This window comes from Chenopodium album, chromosome 7, assembly GCF_948465745.1.
Source record: "Chenopodium album chromosome 7, dcCheAlbu1.1, whole genome shotgun sequence".
Classification (NCBI taxonomy): Eukaryota; Viridiplantae; Streptophyta; class Magnoliopsida; order Caryophyllales; family Amaranthaceae; genus Chenopodium; species Chenopodium album.
This window is the reverse complement of record NC_137840.1, coordinates 46,516,509-46,527,933: the sequence shown is the minus strand read 5'-3', so window position 1 is coordinate 46,527,933 and position 11,425 is coordinate 46,516,509.

Genomic DNA, 11,425 nt, shown 5'->3' with positions numbered 1-11,425 from the left:
TATACTTGATAAAAATTCCACCGATAACACTCTCCATGCTTGAGGAAAGCCGACTTGGCGGTTTTCTATAGTTGAAGAAAAATCCACCAATAACGCTTTCCATGCTTGAGGAAAGCCGATAGATGATGAGATTGCAAGTCTCTGTGTATCGAGAACCTTGCGTCATGAAATGATGGTGGTTTGATTGTCCTGAACGTGGGTTGTAGATGGTCCGCTTGTCCCCAGACGTGGGCTTTAGTTGGTTCGCTTGTCCCCGAACGTGGGCTCTAGATGGTCCGCTTGTCCCCGGACGTGGGCTGTAGATGGTCCATTTATCCCCAGACGTGGGCTGTAGATGGTCCGCTTGTCCCCGGACGTGGGCTGTAGATGGTCCGCTTGTCCCCGGACGTGGGCTGTACCCGGACGTGGGCTGTAGATGGTCCGCTTGTCCCCGGACATGGGCTGTAGATAAGACCTGCAAAATAAAATTTGCCAAGGGACTCGTATATACTGTGATTGACTTGACTAACTGACTTGACCAAGTTTGACTTGACATGACATGACATGTGTATGACTTGTGATTGTGTGTGTCTTGAGTAAGTGTGTGCACTGACACAAGCAATTAAAAATGCTAAAGCAAAAGACTTGACCAAGTTTGACTTGACATGACATGACATGTGTATGACTTGTGATTGTGTGTGTCTTGAGTGAGTGTGTGCACTGACACAAGCAATTAAAAATGCAAAAGCAAAAATTTTCCGTCATTTTTGTCATGAGTGGAGGGTACTGACTTTCTGCCGAGAAAGAAAGACGTGAAAAATGAAGTTTTGTTTTTGAACTTCCCCAAAATAAAAGTCATGATAAGAAAAGGGAAGAAGTTTTGAACTTCCTTGTTGAGCAAGACGAAATGAATCACATGGATTTTCTTCTTGTCATATTGAACTTCCCGTCTTGAGTATAATGTATGCATGATGTATGTTCTTAGGCTAGGAGGCTAAGGACAATTACGTCATGTGACACAATAGATGAATGAACTTAGGTCATGGAGCTAAGCATCACATATAGTGTAAAGAAACGATCTTGAACGTTACTTAGGTTTGGAAGCTAAGCACGTATATAGATGAAGTTATCGATGAGTATCGCATAATGAATGTCACATAGGTCAAGGAGCTAAGCACAATATGCGATGTATGAAATAATGAACATTGCTTAGGTCTAGAAGCTAGGCAAGTATACAATGTCTCTTTTGATGTTGTCTTGAAAGATGACGAAACATGCGCATCGTTGAAGTATGATTTCATGATAGAAGGTTCCTAGAAGGAAAGGTGATATGGATATGTATGTGTGAGTGAAGTGTGTGAATGTGATACTAAGGATGGCTGCAAGGGTTATGGTGATGGAAATAGATGTGAGAAGAGTCAAAGATGATGACTCTTTAGGCTGGGTAGGCTAAATGATGTGGGTTCAAGCCCCCAAGTTTAGCTCTAAATGGGTTGGGGTAAGCATTGGATATTCTTTGACTCGATCATGCATGAATATGAATATGAATGTGGATATGAATGTGACTGTGGCCGCACCTCGATGTGAGGTTGCATACGTATCCATTAGGAATCAGGCTAACGTAGCTCTAACCGAACTTCGCACAAGCGTGTGCACACCTCAAAGAGGTCTTTCAAGGGTTATAATGTTATTAAGCTGAAGGTTTAAGGAAGAAAGGGGTAAAAGGCTCAAGACCCGAGAGAAGCCCCTAAGATATGCAATTAAGTATTAGACTTTGCAAGTTTTATTTTTCATATATATATATATTTTTGTTTTGAATTTCTTTTTTTTCTTTTTTCCATTCTTGTGAATCAATGTAGGCAATCTCAGATCATGCAGTCCATCACTCACTTAGCATTCATGTTTCTCAGGCACGGTACCAAGCACTCGATGAGAGACGCAATTTGAGACATGTTCATATCAAAGACATTGGAACACTTGCCTTTAGACATTGTTTTTTTTTTTTTTTTTTTTTTTTTTTTTATTTATTTACTTATTCTTTTCCCTTTTTTTTTTTTTATAATTTGAACTTGCTTTCTGACTGTTACACAAATTGCTCACCTTCCCATCCCAGGGTTAAGTGAATGTGGGTTAAATAAATAAGGTCAATCGTTAGATGAGGCTCAAAGTGGTTGACTAAGAAATGAATATGTTATTGAGCTGTTAATGGGGAATGACAGGGTTGCAAAGGTGCTTCAAGTCATTGGTGTACCTTGTGTTTAGTTCGGTAATTGAATTTTTTTTTTATTTTTTTTTTTGTGAATAAATTCGATGATCGATTGCAAAGGAAAGGAATGCTCATTGATGGAAAAGGTAAGAAATATGACACATAGACACTACACATGGATAACGGGAACCTATGCTAGACTTATTAGGGGAGAGGGTTGAAACAAAAGAAGAAAAAAAAAGCATGAAATCTTGTATGGAAACTTGTCTTGTACTTCGTCTTCATGGTTGCTTATGAATTACTTATTACCGCTAGGGGGGACAAGAAATTTGTTGTTGTTGATGCTTTGATTAGAAGAAAAGAAGGAAGGAATGACGTTCCCCTTATTATTCCAACTATTGCCTAGAGATTTTAGACTCAAGTACTATATAAGGATGATTTCACTTTATGCATTCACTCAATACTTGGATTGGAAAGGAAGAGTGTATGAAACAATTTTGAAATCTGATGGGAAATACTCCACTCATTCCTATTACGACGGAAAATGACGTATGCATGGTCCTAATATACGATCATAAACAATATAGTGCATTACTCGAAGACAAAGTGTGTGCAATGACTCAAGATGTGTGGTTAGGTGAGATAATAAGTTTTTTTCTGTGACTCTGATTGACGCTAAAAAGACACCTAAACCGGACAGGCTGTAGCATATCGATAATAAGTTTTTTTCTGTGACTCTGATTGAGACTAAACCAACTCCAAATGAAAGATAAAACCCGAGGCTACAGATCCATAGGTTACATGACACGTAACTTTTACTAGAACTCCGGCTATGACCAAAACAAGTTGACTCTTATGCAGTATACGGGAATAAAAATCCGGGTGACTCAAAAATTAAAAAAAAAAATCTATGGCTCGATTCTAATAATAAAAAAAAAAGGGTTTGATAAGAGAAAAAAAATAATTAAAAAATGGTCAATAAAAAAAATGCACACATAAGCATATCGTCACGCATGATGCAATGAAGTTCGTAACCTAAAGTCAAGTTCTATGTTCGACTATGGTCAAGCTTTTGGGTGTCAAAGAGTACCATGGTTAAGGGTTTGGACGCGTTAGCAAGGCAGCCTCCCTTGAGGGTGTATGCCAACGGGCGGCTCCGCAAATTCGTGATGAAATTGAACTCGACTCCATGGTTTGGGTGGATTTAAAAACTCGGATGAACCCTTATTGTCATGAACGTTTTCGGGTTGATAGAGCTTAAATCCCCCGGGCTAGCCACATACGTAGAACACGTACTATTGTGGCAAAATAGGTGACCTAAAATTGCATATGCATATGTGAAAATACTAATTAAATCGCAGGAATACAATTCAAGAATCTTTCAAGTCTCATCCACTCATCTTAATTAAATACCGATCACTCAAATCGATAAATAACCAAGAATCATCCCCAGTGGAGTCGCCAAATTGTAGGCGTCGCTCGAAGTGCGCCTACATTAAAATCATGTGGTGAATATTCTTGGCACTCATAGGAAGTGGGAATTGACATAATATGATTAGGGACAAGGAAAGTAGGGAGCCGCCAACAAGTTTTTAAGGAACTTGTAAACCCGTTCACGGATTATAAAAGGCAACCACGAATCAAGGGACAACGAAGGCAACAACGATTGACTCGTGAGGGTTACACCCCATTCATAATCCATGAGATTACTAACTCCATATGGTTTGGAACCACAAAAAGAGGATCGGGGATGGTGGTACAAAGTGAGTCATGGAGTCACATTCGCCCGTATTGGCCTCTACTCGATTCTTATAGTGAAAAGTGATTCCTGCGATCTCAAAGGCATACAAACAAAGATTCAATTTGCTCCAAACTATTATTAAGCTAAATTGGTTTAATATTATTGCAACATATAATTCTAAAATATTGTGAACACTTCATTTAATAACAAGATTAAAAAGGAACCTAAACCGGTTGTCCAAATTATCTTATTAGGCGTGATTTTCAATTACATACATGCAATATGGTGATCATAAAAATAATAGAATAAACATTAATATTGGAAGCAATTCGACAATAATAACGTTAGTCAAATCAAATATAAAATGACCTAATCATGATACTAGCAATATTAAAATAAAAATAAGAGTAATTAAATGATTAACTACTCACTTTCCGCATTTCCTTGAATTGCTACATCATGAATAAACTATTAGTAACTTCAATAAAAAAAATATAAAATAAATGGAAATTAAATTAAATAAATGTATATTTGATTTGGTCCAAACCCTCAGTCAATTATACCTTTAACGCCTTGGTTTAATATAGAACTTTGGGTATTACATGGACTCCTTCGAGTGCTTAAAGGAAGGAATAGTGAAAGAATGGATAGGCTAGTGTTTAGGCTAAAGAGGGAGAAGAGAATAAATTTGTGATCAAACATGTTGATGATTAGAAAAGGGGTGATATAACCTCTATTTATAGGAAAAAAGAAGGTCGAAGAATCAAGAAAAGATAAGAATTCGAATCGGATAAAACTCTTTCGATAGACAACAGTTTTTGTTTTTATCATATCTTTTGATCCAGAAATCGGAATACAATAAATAAGATATCGTTGGAAATCTATTGAAGTATAATTTCTAACCCAATTAGAATCATATTAAAATATTTTGTAGAATAAAAGATATGGCCAAAATAGTGAGACAAAGTCAGTTTTGGATAGAGTTTGACATTTTATTCATATCTTTTCCGTTATAGCTCGGAATTGATATTATAATATATCATTGAAAATATAATTTCAAGGGCTATCCAACCATATAAAATTTGGATAAAAAATATGAGGCACAAAAATAATATCTGTCTATCTTTAAATGTCTTTCAATTTGAATAAAATTAGGATTTTCAAAAAAAGGAGTTTTATTCAATTTCAAACTCTTTAATCTTATCTTTTTAAAAAGGATAATTAAGATCTTTTAGAAACTTATAGAAGATTCTAATTAATCCTAATTGATTTAGGAATGGGATTAAATGATTTGGACCCTCCACATGATCATTGGGTCGTAGGTAAGGTGGGCTTAGGTTCGGTTTGGGCTCGGTTTAATATTTTGGCCATAACTTATTCGTTATAACTCGGATTTGGGCTTGTAATATATCGTTGGAAAGATCTTTTCAAACCCCATCCAACTATTCAATCATTGGACCCAGACTATGGACCAAAATAAACTGGATCAAACGTTTTTATAAAAAAGACACGAAATGAATGATTTTAAAGGACACGAAATGAATTATTTTGGGTTTAAAGGCACGAAAAGAGGAAAATAAGTTATGGTTTGGGGAAATGGGCTAGGAATTGGGTTGATTTATGAAATGGAAATATGGATTTAAGCACTCCAAATATTAAATACTCAACCCGACCAATAATGGCGGTGAAAGGTTGTTCATAATCGGGTTTGGTTTTGGGGAGACATTTTTAGGTGTCTACAAGTAGTAGTAGTACGTAGCATAGGTGTAGTAGTAGTAGTAATAGTAGTTGAGAGTAGTAGTAGTAGTAGTATTAGTAGTACGTAGTAGTAGTACTAAAATGAGAAATATATGGCTTACTTACGGTGAGCAACGCAAGGAAGGAGATGGCAACAAGGTGGTGGTCGAATGGCGGCGGTGTGGCGGCAACGAGGAGGTGATTATGGAGGAGGAAGGAGAAAGGAGTAGGAAAGTAAGAAGAGGAGTAGGAGATGTGATGAAAATAGCTCATGTTCCATGGCTATTTATAGGGAAGTTTGGTACTACTTCAAGGCATTCAATGAAGGAGGCAAGTGGGTGGGTTTTCCCCCCTTTGCCGACATGCTCAAATTAATTTATATATATATATAAATATATATATATATATACTTTGAAGTAGTATGCTAGGCAAATTGATGTACAAATTTTGTGTAGTACTAGTGTACGAATTGAAACGGCGAATTTTGTACTATGTCATCTGAATCGGGTACAACTTATTAACGGTTGAAAATCTAATTTTTGGGTACGAAAATTTTTGACTTGACTCGTATAATTAAAATTATTATAAAATATAGGTATTGTAGACACCTAAATGTGTCTCCCCAAACCTAAACCCAGTGATGAATACCTTTCATGTCATTTGATTATCGAACGAAGCGAAAGTGTGGAAAGTTTAGTGATGAGGATGTTTTTATTAAAATATCTCTTCTTTCTGCTTTTGAAAATATTTCTTTTCTTACCTTATTTTTAAAAAATGTGCATTCCAGTTTAGTTTGGTCCATTATATGGGTCCAATAATAGTGTAGTTGGATGAGACTTGAAAAGACCTTTCCAACGATATATTATAAGCCCAATTCCGATGAATAATGAGGAAGTTATGGCCAAAATACTAAACTGGGCTCGAACCGGATCTTACCTACGGCCCAATGCTCATGTTGAGCGTCCAAAGTTTTAATCCTATTCCTAAACTAATTAGGATTAATTAGAAGCTTATATAAGTTTATAAAAGGTCTTAATTACCCTTTTTGAAAAGATAAGATTAAAGAATTTGAGTTAATTAAAAACTTTCCTTTTCTTAAATCCTAATTCTATTCGAATTTAAAGATGTTCAAAGACAGTCAGATTTTATTTTTGTGCCTCATAATCTTTATCCAAATTTTATATGGTTGGATAGATCTTGAAATTATCTTTCCAATGATATATTATATTATTAAATCCGAGCTATAACGAAAAAGATATGAATGAGATATGAAACTCTATTCATAACTGACGTTGTCCCACTATTTCGGCCATATATTTTTATTTACAAAAGATTTTAATCTGATTCTAAATGGGTTAGAAAGTAGACTTCAAGAGATTTCTAACGACATATTATATGCTTTATTTGAACTTGTAGATCAAAAGATATGATAAAAATAAAATCCGCAAAAACTATTGTCCATCGAGTTTTATTTCGATTTGAATTCGGATTCTTTTCTTATTCTTCGACCCTCTTTTTTCTTTATAAATAGTGGTGATATCTCCTATTTTTCAACCATCAATTCTCAACAATTCTCTCCAACTGTCATCAAGAATTTCTTAATTCTTTCTCTCTTTCTAGCCTAGCTTTTTACAAACACAATTCCTCATACATTAGCACTAGAAACACCTAGCATAATTCGAAGTTGTCTTCGCCCTAGACGTGAAAGGTTTTAATTTCTAAGGGTTTGGTCCCAAATCTCTCTTTCAATTTTTTAATTTAATTTTTTGTTTATTATTTTCCTTGAAGTTACTAATGTGTGTATTTTGTTATTAGAAAGAGGTACGAGGCACCCAAGTAAGTACTTTAATGGTTTAATTGAAATTATGATATTAAAATCATGCTTAGATTGTTATTTTGATTCCTAGTATCATGTTAGGATGTTTTCCTTAATTTGATGTTTAGGGTGACAACAATAAATTCCTAGTATCATGTCTAGGGTAACTTTAATATCAAGTATGATTTAAAGTATGATGCCTTTTGTATTCTTCCTAATATTTATGATTGTTAGTATCATGTTATGGCTAAACCTTAGATCTTTATGCTTAGTGACATGCTAGGGTTTGTTATTAATCTTGTCAGTATCATGCCTAGGATCTTGCTATTAATATTATGTTTTAATATGATTATTTTTATAATTATTATTATGATGATTATTTATTATGTTGCTTGATATTTATTGTTATTGCTTGATCACACCTTTTATGCATTTTAAAGGGAATTGGTACTTGCAATCACGCTTAATAAGATAATTGTAGGCGTCGTTTAAAGTGTGCCTACGTTAAAAGCATGTGTGAATATGCTTGGCACTCATAGGAAGTGGGAATTGACATATACGATTAGGGACAAGGAAAGTAGGGAGCCGCTAACAAGTTTTTAAGGAACTTGTAAACTGTTCACGGATCATAAAAGGCAACCATGATAAGGGACAACGATTGACCCGTGAAGGTTACACCCCATTCATAATCCATGAGATTACTAACTCCATATGGTTCGGAACCACGAAAGGAGGATCAGGGATGATGGTACGAAGTGAGTCATGGAGAAACTAAATAATATAAATAATTCCATTATTTTGCCAATTTTTAGCCTTGAGGTAAAAATTTAGCGTATAATGCGATAAATAACTAAATAACTTAGGAAGTGATGCTAAGCCTTTAGATTTTTTATTAAAACACAATTCGAACTAAATGTCTTAGGAAATGATGCTAAGCATTTAGATTTTTATTTTTATGATAGCATGTATAGGCGACGGGATCGCGATCTTTCTACCCATGGCCGGCGTCAGGCTTTTCGGGAGGACACTCCCACGATTCCCGAGGGTATAGACGACGACGTCTTAGAGTCCGAGCCTCAGGCCTCTACGGGTAGAGGTAGGTGGGTTCCACCTCTGTGGACTACAGACCAGTTGGTTTTCTGTCGTGAGAACCACGTTTCTCATCGCCCACTTGCCGCCATAGTTGACGGCACGCTTCGCCACCACGGTTCTGGAGCCGGAGATTTGATTCCTCGACTTCACCAGATTATCACGAGGGATCCTACTACGAACGCCTTATGGGAATTGGCTGGTTTAGTGGACTTTTATTCGGCGGTCGTAGGTTTTCGCAGCCCCCGGGGTTGCGGTGCGACAGTTATTCCTGCATTATTGGAGTATTTTTGGGATACTACCAACACCTTTCACTTTGCTTGGGGGGAGATGACAGTGACCCCTCTGGATTTTAGCATGATTAGCGGTCTGCGCTTCACTAACCGGGCCGTAGCACAGATGTCTGATCTTTCTTGGGGAGCGGCTGAGGAAGCCGATTTGTTAGGTCCGATCGTTCAGCATATCAGGACCCAGCCAGTGTCTCGAGGTGGTCCTAGGAGCGGGCAATCGGAGCTGGCTTCGGTTCTAGCTCGTGGTTTTGACATAGAGGAGACATCGGCTGAGCAGCGAGTGCGGATCTTCATCTTATTTCAATGACTCTTTCTCTTGCTGGAGTTCACGTGCACTCCTTTGCTACCTCCCTTTTTTAGTCAGGATTAGTGAGATAGGATCCTTTAGCTAGGCCAGCCTCGGATACGCCGACCTTCTCTTGTCGTTACGTCATGGCTGTAGTCAGCTTAATGACGAGTCTCCCGTCACTATCTATGGTCTATCGAGAGTCGTAGAGGTGACGATCCTTTCCTTTTCTTGTTTTATTTTAATTTGTTCGACTCATATGCTCAAAGATTACATTTCATTGCAGCTATGGTTCTACGAGTACTTCCCAGGATTGGCTCCTCGACGGCGTCGTGGAGAGATTTATGACTTCCCTGTCGGGGCCAGCTGGCGTGACCGAGGAGAGTCACGGGTGGAGTCTGTCTGTGCGCTGCGTGGGCTGCTACGCCGAGGCACCTCTTCTGTTGGCGTAAGAATTAGTTTTGTATTATGTTATTTTCTCTCTAACGTTATTTCTGGTGTTTCATGCCAACTTTTTATGGTTTTCAGGTTGCCATTGATGTCCAGTATCGTCCTTGGGCTGGGATGACTAATCTTCCCGAGGCCTTGCATCTTTCAGCGCATCGCACTATTTTGGTTGGTACCGGACGCTTTGTCTGGTATTTGGGGAGCGTGTCGTTCGTCAGCACAGTGGTGATCGCTTTGTGGTGCCCTTATCTCCACCGGAGTCGATGCTGGACTCGCGCTTGCTTAGGGAGTTGATAAACAGGGGAGAGCGCTACACTTTTCCTTGGTAGGAGCTTGTGCACATGGAGGGTGATTACGTGAAGGACTTGCTTCCCTCTCTGGCTCATCCACCCCGCCTTCCTGAGATATGATTTCTTTTGAGGATTTTTGTCACTAGTCTCTGTTTAAATAGTCGAATAACTTGATTATTCGATCGTATTTTCAGACGACTGTTCGCCCCGTGGGGAGGATTGAGATTCCGCCTCAATCTGTCCGCTACCCAGGGCCGATTGGTATTACCGAGGACCATATTGCTGACGCGCTAGAGGGTTTCAGACAGGGGCAGGAGTCTCTGCCCGATGTTTTTTAGCCGGTATGTTTTTGATGCATTATTCATCCTTTTAACACCGCTTGTTACTGATTAACCACTTGACAAGGGAATAAACGCGTCGTCAATTGTCTATCCCTAGATCAAATACAACTTATACAACCTAAACAAACCTAATACGAGTATAAGGCAAGCATAGGGGTCAAACCACAGAGAACGGTAAACACCACCAAATGTTATCGACAATTAAGCTAGTCCGGAATAGGGGATAAATAAACTAAAGTCTAAAAATGCTAAAACAAGAAATAAAACATTAAGGCACCAAGGGAAATGGGTAGGTGAAGTTGACGCTTGACCATACAATAACAAAGTAGCATATCAATGGTAAACTAAACATACATGAATATCGAAGTAAAGGGTCCAATCTAGCCGCCTTCCGGGGTCAATTGGCTTCTCCTAACATAGCCTCTATGTTTCCCCATTAGAACCATATACTAGGAGGTACTATTAAATAACGATCGATAGTAATGAATCTCAACTAAGTCAACTTCCGTTACTTGTTAGTAAAGACTCATCTTTGATCAACTAACAATGTGCACTTGCAAGAAAGACCAAAGAATATCAAGCATGCAAAGACTTTAATCACCATTAACATAACCCCAACATTAAAAGCATGAACAATTAGCAACTACACCATCCCCACACCCTTGGCTAGATGACTACTCACAAATCATGTTGAAAACAATATCAATCATCAAATCAATAAGCATCAACATGATTAATAAGCAAAGAAGAAAAATAAAAGCAAATAAACAAAATCAAAAGCAAAGGTAAAGAAAGAGAGTAAGAAATTGCTCATTAATTGAAGATGAAGGTCTACAAAGGATTTAACAAGCTCCTTCTTCAAAATCCAAGTTCATTAATGAAGAAAACCTCACTTTCTCTCTCTACCAAAGAAGACTAATCCTAACCTAATCTAAAACTAATTAGAGAGAAGAATAGATAGTTATTGAATGTTTTTTTAATTACCCCCAAAATTGGGTATTTATACTAAGCTAATAAAACTAGGAAAATAAAATAAAAATAAAAAGGAAAACTAATATAAAAATAAAGGAAAGAAAATAAGAAAAAGTTAAAAGAAAAGAAAGAAATAAAAATAAAAAGAAAAGAAAAATAATAAAAACAAATACAATTCCTACCCAAAACATATCAGCTCCCCTCTTCCTCTTCGAATAAGTTGCTTTAAAC